Source organism: Pleurodeles waltl, chromosome 6 (genome assembly GCF_031143425.1).
Source record: "Pleurodeles waltl isolate 20211129_DDA chromosome 6, aPleWal1.hap1.20221129, whole genome shotgun sequence".
NCBI classification, from domain to species: Eukaryota; Metazoa; Chordata; class Amphibia; order Caudata; family Salamandridae; genus Pleurodeles; species Pleurodeles waltl.
Window position 1 is genome coordinate 212,333,348 of NC_090445.1, and position 12,964 is coordinate 212,346,311.

General features: G+C 40.3%; 1 protein-coding gene across 1 annotated transcript in view; it reads left to right on the forward strand.

Annotated features, from left to right (window-relative positions):
- TMUB2 (transmembrane and ubiquitin like domain containing 2) overlaps positions 1-12,964 on the forward strand; it is a 79,452-nt gene that overhangs the window by 15,608 nt on the left and 50,880 nt on the right. Inside the window, exon 2 of the mRNA XM_069237865.1 lies at positions 5,444-5,584. The gene's annotated coding sequence lies outside the window, so the exon portion shown is untranslated. The remainder of the gene's footprint in view (positions 1-5,443; positions 5,585-12,964) is intronic.

Here is a 12,964-nt window from a genome sequence, read left to right on the forward strand (position 1 = left end):
TATGGAGACAAATATTAGTTTAATCATGGTTGAGGCCTACTACTTTAGAGCTTGTGTATGCCCTGTCACTTGTCAGTGATTTTGGTCTGCAAAAATCCTTTGTCAAGTCTCAAACCTATGTCTTAGTGCAATTATCTCACCTGTCTGCAAAGCTGTTGGTGTACCATCAAGTGTGCTGCAATGTGTTTAAATTATTAAGACATGTACTTTTCAGTTTTAGAAGCCTAGTCGAGCATATTCAGACTCTTAAGCCAATCACTAGGTAGGGTATGAGATTCACCAACGAACTGTCATTTATCTTTCCAAAGTATGGAAGGTGTGTCTCATGCACAGATAGAGAAACAGAGACACTTCTACATTCATTGACATACTGGGAAATCATTTACATATGCAGCAATATCAAAGGCAATTGAAGACACACTCACATAGCCGTGTATTCTCTAACAGAGGTACTGAGGTATATGATCAGCCACCTATGCAGAGATTTACAGAGTGATACTGGTTGTAAAACAGGCAGTCACATACTGACTGATGCACTAAAATATTTCTCGGTGCTACTAGAGGTCGACTACTGTTTTCACTCAGACATATAGCCAAGTACTCACACAGTGTACTCATGTACATAGATAAATGCTGCCTCAATCATGGAGGAGGCCTATTATTGTAAAGTTTGCATGTGCTATGTCACTGGCAACTGAAATTGGCTTGTAAAATCCTTTCTGAACTCTCAAACTCACATTTAATTGCAAATATGTCACCTCTCTGATATGTTATAGTTATCCCATTAAGAATGGTGGATTGTGCTTCATGATTTAGAAATATACTTTTCAGTTTTAGAAGCAGTCAAGCACTTTCAGACCCCTAAGCTAAGCACTCGCCAAGGAATTGATATTCATGTTTCCAAAGTATGGATGCTGCGTCTCAGCCAGTGACAGAAAACCACAGACACTTCTAACTTCACTGACATACTCAGAAAGCATTTACATATCCAGCACTATCAATGGAAATTGCTGACACACTGATATAGCCCTGTATTCTGTAACAGAGGCACTGAGGTACATGTTCTGCCACTTATGTAGAGTTACAGAGTCATACAGGTTCTAAAACAGGCAGTCACATTCTGGCATATGTACTAAAATATCCACTCATAATTATAGGCAAGTACTCACCCGATCTACTGATGCACTGCTTCAATCATGGATGAGGTCTGTTAGTGTAGAGTGTGTCTGTGCTCTTTCACTGGTGACTGAAATTGCCTTGTAAAACCCCTTTCTGATCTCTCAAACCCATGCATGTTTAAGTGCAAATATGTCACCTCTGTGATATGTTGTAGGTATCTCATGAAGCATGGTGCATTGTGCTTCAGTGATTAAGAAAAATACTTTACAGTTTTACAAGCTTAGTTGAGCATTTTCAGACCACTAAGCTAAGCACTAGATAGAGTATGTTAATGACCAAGGTACTGACATTCATGTTTCCAAAGAATGCATGGTATGTATCACAGCCAGTGAAAGAGAAACAGACACAATATACTTACATGCAGACAAATACTGCTTCAATCATGGATGACGCCTATTAGTGTAGAGTTTCTATGTGCTTTGTCACTGATGACTCAAATTGGCCTGTAAAACAAAACCCCTTTCTGATGGATACAACTACCTGCGGATTCCTCACCTTATGAATTCTCCCAATGCACCAGCATTGGATGGACATTTTCTTCCTAGCTCTTCACGTCGACGAGGAAGTCACAATTGCACGGCACTGCACACGACTGTCTGACGTCATCGTGGCAATAAGAAGTCCTCGCCGGGGCGCTGACGTCAGTTCCCTTTTTTCCTTGCCTTCGACGCTAACCTGGCTCTCAAACAGTTACTGTTTCGAAGGTGTTGTTGTCGAGTTACAATGTCTCCTCCAAAGAAATCGGGCTTTAAGCCTTGTCATGACTGCGGGGGTCGCATGTCGGTCACAGATCCTCATGAGGACTGCTTGTGGTGCCTAAGCTCTGACCGCGATGTGGAGGGGTGTGTGTCCTGCCAGCAGATAAACCCGAAGGCCTTGAAGGAGAGAGAGGCTAAGCTCTTCTTGGCAAAAGCTAAGAAGGAGCATAAGGGTCATCGAAGATCTAAGGCGAGGCACCCTTCTTCACATAAGTCCTCGAAGTCACATTAGAAGTGGCTCCGGCACGATTCTCGACACCGTTCTTCCAGGGATCGGTCTCGGTCCCCTCCTAGATGGCGCCGTACGGCGTGGGAGGTCAGTCCAATGGTCACTCCTCTGCCTCAGAGTCAACAGGCTTTTCCAGTGTCATCGTTGATAGAGGTGTTCTAGTCCCCGGCGAGTCCTCCGGTTCACTTTTCTCCTGTGTCAACTCAGGTCAAGTGCCTCAGGACGAGCAGAGGTTTCCTGCCTTCCCGACTCCGGGAGCAGATCCAGCAGCGTTCCTTAATGCTATGTTTAGCATTTTCAACAGAGCTATGGCCCCTGCTGGTGCACCGGCTAGTCCCATGGGTCCATTTGCTTTCACTCTGGGTTTGCCGGTGCCGTACAGACTTGCCCCGTTTGTACCCTTCTATACAGCTGAAGGTGCTGGTTTGGCGCCAGTGACATCACCCCAGATAATGTTGCCGACGGTGCAGATGGAGTTGATGCTGGCACCTGATGGATCCCGATCAAGACGCAGTGTCTCTCCACCCTCTCCTCCGCCAGAGGGTCCATCTGCTTTGAAATCGGCATCGTCGACGTCGGCTAATTCTCTGTCGATGCTGCGGTTGGAGGCCAGACTGAAGTCAAGAAGGAGGGCCTTGAGGCTCTTGGAGGAGCAGGAATATCGGCAACAGCTGTTGGAGGAAGGGGAGATTCCTGAGCCTATGAGTGAATTTCAGGGCCTGGACTCTGCAAGTGGCCTAGATACATCCCCTGAGTGGGATCTTTCATCCCCATGCGAATTCACAGAGGAGAGAGAATCTTATCACAGTGTGATAAGAAAGGCTGCTGAATTCTTGGAACTTCCCTTACCAGCTTCGGAGGTGAAGACAAACATCCTGACTGAGGTGTTGCATCCTTCCTCTACGGAGCCCCTACTCCCTTTTAATGATGCCCTTACTGAGCCCATTCTAGATATTTGGAGGAAACCTGTCATGACTCCAGCGGTTTCCAGGACTGTGGCTAGGAGGTACAGAGTTGCTCCAGGAGATCCACAGTTTTGTCTTAGCATCCAACACTTGAGAGCTTGGTGGAGCAAGCCTCTTGTTCTGCCCGGTCTGCACCTGGTTTGTTCACTGCTACTCCATCAAAAAGAGAGTCTAAGCGAATGGAGCAAAGAAGGGTTTCTCCTCGTGCAGAATGGCCTTGAAGTCTGTCAATGCTACCTGTGTGCTGGGGAGGTATATTCATGCCCTGATGGACACAGCAAGAGCTGTGGTGCCAAACTTGCCTCAGGATGTGCAGGGGCAGTTTGATTAACTCCTACTGGACACTCAAGCGGCGGCCAAGCAGGTTATCCAGTCTGGTTTGGATACAGCAGATTCAGTTCCCAGGGCAATGGGCACTTCGGTGTCGACCAGGAGACATGCGTGGCTTAGGTCGTCTGGCTTTCCATTTGTCTGATGTTTTGCTTTTTGCCCTTTCCTTGGCACTGAAGGGATGTGCGGTTGCGACTGTGAAGGGTTATTTATCAGTGCTGTCGGCCTTTCTGTGCCTTCCTGATCAGCCTTTCTTATTTAAGTCCCCTATAGTTATTAGATTCCTGAAAGGTTTGACTAACAAGTTTACTCCCACTCCGTTTGTCATGCCTCAGTGGGATTTGAATTTGGTTCTGACTTTCTTAATGGGCTCACCGTTTGAGCCTATGCATTCTTACCCATTGAGGCTTTTAGTTTTAAAAACAGTTTTCTTAATGGCTATCACGTCAGCTAGGCCTGTGCGTGAGCTTCAGGCTCTTAGTGTGAAACCTCCTTTTAAAACCTTTTATGCTGACACTGTGGTGCTGAGAACCAGGGCGGCTTTCCTTCCTAAAGTAGTCCCTTCTTTTCATATGGGTCAGTCTATAAAACTCTCATCCTTTTACCCTCCTCCTCATCCATCAAAGGAGGAGGAAAGACTTAATCGCTTGGATCCAAAAAGGGATCTGAGTTTCTACATTGAGAGGACAAGAGACTTTTGAGTTGATGATCAACTCTTAGTTGGATATGTGGGCAAGATGAAGGGCAAGGCCGCCCACAAGAGAACCCTTTCCTTTCCAGGTGGGTCATTCTTTGCATAAAGATTTGTTATTCACTAGCAAAGAAGGTTCTTTCTGAGGGTATTAGGGCCCATTCTGCCAGGGCTAAGTCTGCGCTTCGGCCTTGGCTAGAGGTGTTTCAGTTGCTAAAATTTGTAAGGCCGCAACTTGGGCTTTCCTCCACACTTTGCGAAGCATTATTGCTTAGACTTGGAAGTTAGAAGGGATGGCCATTTTGCAGGATTTCTTGGTTTGAACGGTCAGGCACCCACCTCAGAGTGCGGGACTGCTTTGGGATTCTATTCATAAGGTGAGGAATCCACAGGTAGTTGTATACATCAGGAGAACAAGTTACTTACCTTCGCTTTTTCTGGTGGATACAGTAGCTACCTGTAAGCTCACAGTAAATATGTCACCTCTGTGATATGTTGTAGGTATCTCATGAAGCATTGTGCTTCAGTGATTAAGAAACATACTTTTCTGTTTTAGAAGCTTAGTTGAGCACTTTCAGACCCCAAAGCTAAGCACTTGATTGAGTATGCCACTAACAAGGAACTGACATTCATGTTTTCAAAGCATAGCATAGCTGCTGTGTTTTAGCCAGAGACAAAGAAACAGACACTTCTAAATTCACTGACCTACACAGAAGGAATTTACCTATCCAGCACTATCAAAAGAAATTGTGCATACACTCACAAAGCCCTGTATTATCTAACAGAGGTCCTGAGGTATATGTTCAGCCACTTACATAGAGATTTAGAGAGTCATACAAGTACTAAAACAGGCAGTCACATACTGGCAGATGTACTAAAATATCTCCTAGTGCTACTAGATGTAGACACCTGCATTCACTCAGAAATATAGCAAGTACTCACACAATCTACTCACGTATGCAAAGAAATATTGCTTCAATCATGGATGATGCCTATTAGTGTAGAGTTTCTCTGTGCTCCCTCACTGGTGACTGAAATTGGCCTGTAAAGCCCGTTGCTGAACTTCTAAACTCTTGTTTAAGTGTAAATATGTCTCCTCTGTGATACATTATAGGTATGCCATGAAGAATAGTGTATTGAGCTTCTCTGTGGTATGTTACTGCATTACTCAAGTTGCTCTCAAAGTTAGTTGTCAGGAGAAACAGACATAAATTTAATCTTCAACATTAATAGAACAATATTATATTCTTGTAGATTTATAATTGATACAATTTTTTTTGTTTATTTTCAGGTATCAATTTCTTCTTAAGTACACACAGTTACCATGCCATTAAAAAGTCAAAGAAACCGAGACAACCATACTACCTCCTCACCACTGAGAAACAAAAGGGGCAAAATACAAAAAAAGCACTGAAAGAGAAACAAGCTGCTGGTAAGAGAACAAAGACATTTCTTAAAATACAATGTGGGCAATTTGAAAGTCAGCAAAATGAAGTACAAAAGAAACGAAGTTGGACATCAAGTAATAAAGGAGTAAAAGTACATAATATCACAAGTAAAAAAAAAAACTACAAGAACCACAGAATGTAACTAGAAGGCAGAGCCAGTTCAAGGAAATAAGTGTTGGGATGTTCCGTAGCAGAGTAATCAAGAATCTAATCAGAAGTATGAACGAAGGAGAGACGCTATGAGACAAAAAGAACATGTTGAGACTATAGTTGATAAAGCATTTGCTCTGAATAGGAAGCTATTTATCTTGAGTTTGAATAGAATGAACACACTAGATAAAATAGTGTTGAGTATGTGGAGAGAAAGCTTTAAGAAAGGACTCCTAAACATAACTAACTTTTGCAAAGTTTTTAGTGGGACTTGATACATACTTCTAGTACTGAGCCTTTCATTAATGAAGAAATCTACTTGCAAGAGCACAGACTAGTGCATGCAGTTGGTTAATCTGGACGGTGTTATGAGATGAAGGATGGTTCCCCTATTGAGAAAGAAATAATGGTACCTAGAGATGTACAGGAAGTCATAGCTTCAGGGAAAGTATAGACAGGCCCCTGTATATAAGTGGAATTGTAGTAGCATTTGTAATGTTCGCCAGGAATCAATTAAAATAGTTAGAAATTGTTTAGGTACGTTTATATGCAAAAGTGTTAAACAAAAATTTCGCAAAGACTAGATCCATGCAAAGTAAAAAAAAAAAAAAAAAATATATACAAATCTACAGGGACATTCACTAACCTGTTTATCGAAGAAAGTGTGCCAAAGCACCTTTCATCATTGTAGGATGTTAGCTGAACACCACTCTTGAATGCATACTCTAGTTAGGAGGCTTTACCATGTGAAGAGACCTCCAGTATGTTGAGGGGGAATGAATAGAGTTCTTTTGTATGAAACAGTGGCAGAGTTGGAAAAGATTTGTTATGTTGTGCAGTTTCGTTTCTTTTGACCTCAAAATGAGTGCAAGAAAATGAACTGTTGGATTCTGCAGGTGTAGCAGAACAGGAGATATCTAATAGTATTGATAACTTTTATGACGAGATTAGAATGTTTAAAACAGTCTGTTCAGAAAAAAACAGACTGTATTTGCATATGTTGTAGATGCACTCACTATAAAACCAAAACTAAAACTGTTATTGTGTCTTCACAACTAAAGAAGACAACAGTGATAAATAGCGAGAATTTGCAGTTTATTTGTTGAATGCTTTGTTGGAAACAACAAATTATGTGTAAATACTGTTATAATAAATTAGAGGAGAATACAACGCCAGCCAGAGCAGTGTGTAACAAGTTAGAACTAGTTTCTGTTCCACAGGACTTGAATGTTTATGAGACTATATTTATACAGTATATACATCCATTTCAAACAATAGTCCTTATGGAGCCAAAGACTGGACAGCTACCTCCAACGGAGGACCAGAAGGGTCTAAAAGGTAGAGTTGTTTATTGCCGTTAGATTTTAAGTAGAATGTTGAAACTGTAGGTGTGGAAAGAGATATATTGATATTGATTCTAGTCAATGACGTGCCTACTGAGAGTAAAAAGATATGGCAAGAGTTAGATGTTAGTAAAGTTAAGGAAGCAGAAATATACCTGTTCCAAAATAATATTTACTATAAAAATGTAGATTGTCTTCAAGATATTTCACATATAGATGATGAGACAGTACCATCTACAGGCCAAATTGAAAATGTGGATCGAAGGAGAACAGAAGAAATTTATGAACACTACAGTATTCATCCTCTACATTCTAAAGAGATTATTGAAAATGCTATCAAATGAAAAGAAGTAAAAGGTGCTCTGTTAAGTGTGTGGGAGAAAAGCTTAGAAGCTTGTTGTTTTCCACATATGTTTCCTACTGGAGTAGGTGGTAGGTATGATGACCGGCCTATACAGATTGCAGCAACTGAGTACAGATCTGACTATATTCAGAGGACCCTAGATTTTGACAGTGTATTTCTTATATATTTCATCTACTGTTTGAGAGCGACTTGTCAGGGTTATCCAGGGTAATCACTTTCTGAAAACAGCAGTAAATGTCCAGAACCTGACAGCAAGGGAATGTGTTGATAAAGTTCATGGAAAAGACGAACACCTAGAGTACAACTTAATTTGATAGCATGTCAACGTGGTACAAATGAATACCAAATATGAATTTGAAATGCACGTTAAGGAATCTAGGATCGCCTACTTGGTTTGTAATACTCAGTTGTGGTGAATATGTATGGGATGACCTCCTTGATTTTTTTTTTTGTTTTTTTTTTTGTGAGAAGCGAACTGTAATATAAAAGAGATCAATTTCAAAAGCCTAGGAGAGAGGTCTACTTGTTGGACTCTGCAAATGTTTTCAGATATTTTAACCACCGTTTTCAAGCAATGATGGCTTTCATCTCTAACAAAAAAAATGCACCTCTTGGAGGAGTCACTGATTTCTTTTGGCAGAAAGAGTACCAAGCTAGAGGTGCTCCACATATTCACATGCTGTTATGAGTAAAAGATGCACCAAATTTTGGATTAAACAGTGATGTGTCTGTCTTGTCTTTCATAAAACAGTATGTGACATGTGCCTTTCCAAAAGAAACTTCTGACAACGGATTTGAGACAACAAGTTCTTGGGTTTCAAACTCACAGGTGTGGAAAATACTGTAATCGAAAATATAGATCAAAAGCAGAATTTTATACACTGTCGTTCTGGATTTCCACATCCTGTTATCTCAGAAGAAAGAGTAAATAGTTTTTGTCCGCAGTGAGACACACCTTGACATGGAAACCACCGAATAATACATACAACATCAGAAGAATACAGGGAGTGCAGAATTATTAGGCAAATGAGTATTTTGACCACATCATCCTCTTTATGCATGTTGTCTTACTCCAAGCTGTATAGGCTCGAAAGCCTACTACCAATTAAGCATATTAGGTGATGTGCATCTCTGTAATGAGAAGGGGTGTGGTCTAATGGCATCAACACCCTATATCAGGTGTGCATAATTATTAGGCAACTTCCTTTCCTTTGGCAAAATGGGTCAAAAGAAGGACTTGACAGGCTCAGAAAAGTCAAAAATAGTGAGATATCTTGCAGAGGGATGCAGCACTCTTAAAATTGCAAAGCTTCTGAAGCGTGATCATCGAACAATCAAGCGTTTCATTCAAAATAGTCAACAGGGTCGCAAGAAGCGTGTGGAAAAACCAAGGCGCAAAATAACTGCCCATGAACTGAGAAAAGTCAAGCGTGCAGCTGCCACGATGCCACTTGCCACCAGTTTGGCCATATTTCAGAGCTGCAACATCACTGGAGTGCCCAAAAGCACAAGGTGTGCAATACTCAGAGACATGGCCAAGGTAAGAAAGGCTGAAAGATGACCACCACTGAACAAGACACACAAGCTGAAACGTCAAGACTGGGCCAAGAAATATCTCAAGACTGATTTTTCTAAGGTTTTATGGACTGATGAAATGAGAGTGAGTCTTGATGGGCCAGATGGATGGGCCCGTGGCTGGATTGGTAAAGGGCAGAGAGCTCCAGTCCGACTCAGACGCCAGCAAGGTGGAGGTGGAGTACTGGTTTGGGCTGGTATCATCAAAGATGAGCTTGTGGGGCCTTTTCGGGTTGAGGATGGAGTCAAGCTCAACTCCCAGTCCTACTGCCAGTTCCTGGAAGACACCTTCTTCAAGCAGTGGTACAGGAAGAAGCCTGCATCCTTCAAGAAAAACATGATTTTCATGCAGGGCAATGCTCCATCACACGCGTCCAAGTACTCCACAGCGTGGCTGGCAAGAAAGGGTATAAAAGAAGGAAATCTAATGACATGGCCTCCTTGTTCACCTGATCTGAATCCCTTTGAGAACCTGTGGTCCATCATCAAATGTGAGATTTACAAGGAGGGAAAACAGTACACCTCTCTGAACAGTGTCTGGGAGGCTGTGGTTGCTGCTGCACGCAATGTTGATGGTGAACAGAACAAAACACTGACAGAATCCATGGATGGCAGGCTTTTGAGTGTCCTTGCAAAGAAAGGTGGCTATATTGGTCACTGATTTGTTTTTGTTTTGTTTTTGAATGTCAGAAATGTATATTTGTGAATGTTGAGATGTTATATTGGTTTCACTGGTAATAATAAATAATTGAAATGGGTATATATTTGTTTTTTGTTAAGTTGCCTAATAATTATGCACAGTAATAGTCACCTGCACACACAGATATCCCCCTAACATAGCTAAAACTAAAAACAAACTAAAAACTACTTCCAAAAATATTCTGCTTTGATATTAATGAGTTTTTTGGGTTCATTGAGAACATGGTTGTTGTTCAATCATAAAATTAATCCTCAAAAATACAACTTGCCTAATAATTCTGCACTCCCTGTAGAAGCTTCAAAGTATATAAACCACCACAATCCTGTTATTCAAAAGATGTGGAATGCATATATGGATATACACTTTGTTGCAGATAATCTGTAGCTTGCTACATCACGTCTTACATAACAAAGGCAGAAAAGACATGTGGGAATAAATTTCAGCAAAAAAGAGTCTCACCAAAAATTGTACGGTTTTAGTTTGAAAATGCTTTCCCAACAGGGAAATTGGATCTGATGAATGCACAGATCGGTTGAGCTGTGCAAGTTTGTTCTCCACGTCTAGAGGAATTGTGTGGATAAGCTTAGGCCTTGCAAACAACCGTAATAGAGTATTAAAGTCTTTCCCAGAAATAGAGTATCTTGCTGAAGTTGATCCAAAGAGTAGAGACCTTCTAAAGACTAACATGCTGAATACATAGTACCCAAGAAGAAGTGCCCATCTTGCAAACATGTCTCTATGAAGTACTTCAGCATTGCACATATAGAACTAATGTCACTGAAAACAAGGGCGAAGGAAGATTTGCAGTTACTGGATGTGATGGTTGTTTGATAAGATATAACAGTGGAAATCGAATGAATCACAGAAAGCTAGTTGCCAAACTCCAGACAGAATTTGTTTTTTCTACGTGGCATTTTTGCAGCTGTTCCAACCATGGTGAGCTGAATCAGATCCACTATGAAACTATGACTGTTATGAAGATTCATTCACTGCTGCAAAAGACACTATTCGGGGTTATGGCTTTCAAACATACAGATGTTGAAAGATGAAGTTCAACCAGAAGAAACTATTGTGGCTAAAATAGCTAGAGAGAGTTCACAGAGCAGCCAAAGTTCTGCACCATCAAGTAACGATCCTTTTGGAGAACTAGTAATTCAAAATGAAGCGGCTATAGCGGAGATTGCCGTACAGCAGGCAAGAGAGGAAATTGTAGATTTAGAACAGTTAGTGGAACATCTGAACAATGAACAGAGAGAAATTTACAACAAAGTTAAAACTAAAATAGAGCACGGATTTCTCCACGAGAAAAAACAATGTCAATGTTCTACATATAAACCAATATTACTGTACATCAGTGGACAAGCAGGCACTGGAAAAAGCTTCCTCATTAAAGTTCTCACCGGTTATCTACAGAAGATTACAGATCCAAATTTGTCGTGTAGTTACAACACCAACAGGTTCAGCTGCTCATAATATTAAAGGAATTACTCTGCATCGACTACTAATGCTACCTATTGAACATGACAATAAACTTGAATATCAGAAGTTATCTGGTGACACTTGCCATGAGGTATCCAGAGTATTGAAAAAGATGACTTTTCTCATCATTGATGAAGTGAGCATAGTATGAAACATAATGCTTGCTTTCATACACTTAAGGATGCAGCAGGTTTTTAGAACAAACTATGATGTATTATTTAACAGAAAGCATTTAATTGTTTTTGATGACCTATTCCAACTTACCCCTGTAAAAAGACAACCAATTTTCAGAACTCTTCTGCATAATGAAACAAGAAATTCCCTAGGAAGTATTGGCAACGTAAACATTTGGTTTAACTTTGAGTACAAAGAATTAGTAAAAAAACATAGAAAGATACTGAAAGGTAGCAGAGTAGGAGTCAAAACAGGGGAAGCGTGCTTTGGAAAGTTGCCTAATCATGAGTCCATTCCCATCTGATATAACCGCACCAGAACTAATGTTCAATTTCATCAAAGTAGAGAAATCTATAGTGTGTTTATTAACAACACTTCAAGAGTGCTCAAACTTCAATGAAAAATTACTACAACTGGAGAAAGAAGAAACTTTGGAAATTACAGCTATTGATAAAATGGAACACCAGGGAATCACAATATTACTGACAGATAAACTACAAGCAAACTTAAATTGTTTGGAAAAATCAGTATCGAAAACAGCAGGATTAGAAAAGCATTTCCGTGCCTGTAAAAACTATCGAGTTATTTTATGACACAACTTAAGTGTAGAGGAAGGCTTAGTAAATGATGCATTGGGTAAAGTTATTGATTTCATTAACTTTCCAAACAGAGACAAGATAGAGTATTTGGTTATAGCATTTCATCAGTTAGATGATGTTGAAAAGATTGACTGCTGTGTTGTACGTTTTTTGCTTGTAAGAGACTTGCATGTCTGACGATAACAGTTTACTGTCTCTTTAACATATGCAGTAAGCATCCATAAATCACAAGATTTAAGTGTAGATGCAGCCTTGGTTAATATTGGAAGTTCTGTTTTCAAAGAAGGAATGTCATATGTAGCATTGTCACGAATTAGAACTTTAGCTGGCTTATTTTTATTTGACTTTGATGAGAGCAAAGTTAGTGCTGATGTAAATTGTGTGCAGGAGTATAATCGGTTAAGAAGTCTTTATGCCTCCTAATTTAGGCCAGTACCCTGTTTATGAGAAACAGATACTCTGCCCAAAATGGAAGTTTACAGAACAGTCTACGGACCCTTAGGAAAAGAAAGGACAGAAGGACAACACAGTCAATGATAGTGAAATTGTTGGTTACCAGTTAGAAAACAGCTCATGTATCAACTGCTATGCAAATGTCGTTCTCAATGTACTATTCCATTTTCCCAGGTAGTATACCAAATTGAACAAAAGTCAGATAAGAGAAGGTGTTCTACACTATATAATTTGCTGCAATGTTTAATGAATGACAGAAGTGTAACACATTCTGCCTCAAGGATCCAAGACCTTTTAGATATATGTACAGGATCAATAATGTTTACTCTCAACACGTGGTAACATGCACAGGAATTTATCATGGTCATGCTTAGAGACTTAGAAGAAGAATAAGTAAATATTGATTATCTATTTGGACTCGGTTACAAATGGAACCATGATTGTGAAGACTGCTCTTTTACATCTACCACTCAAATGAATTCTGAACAATTCCTTTATTTAACATTACTAGAGTCTAAAATTGTGCC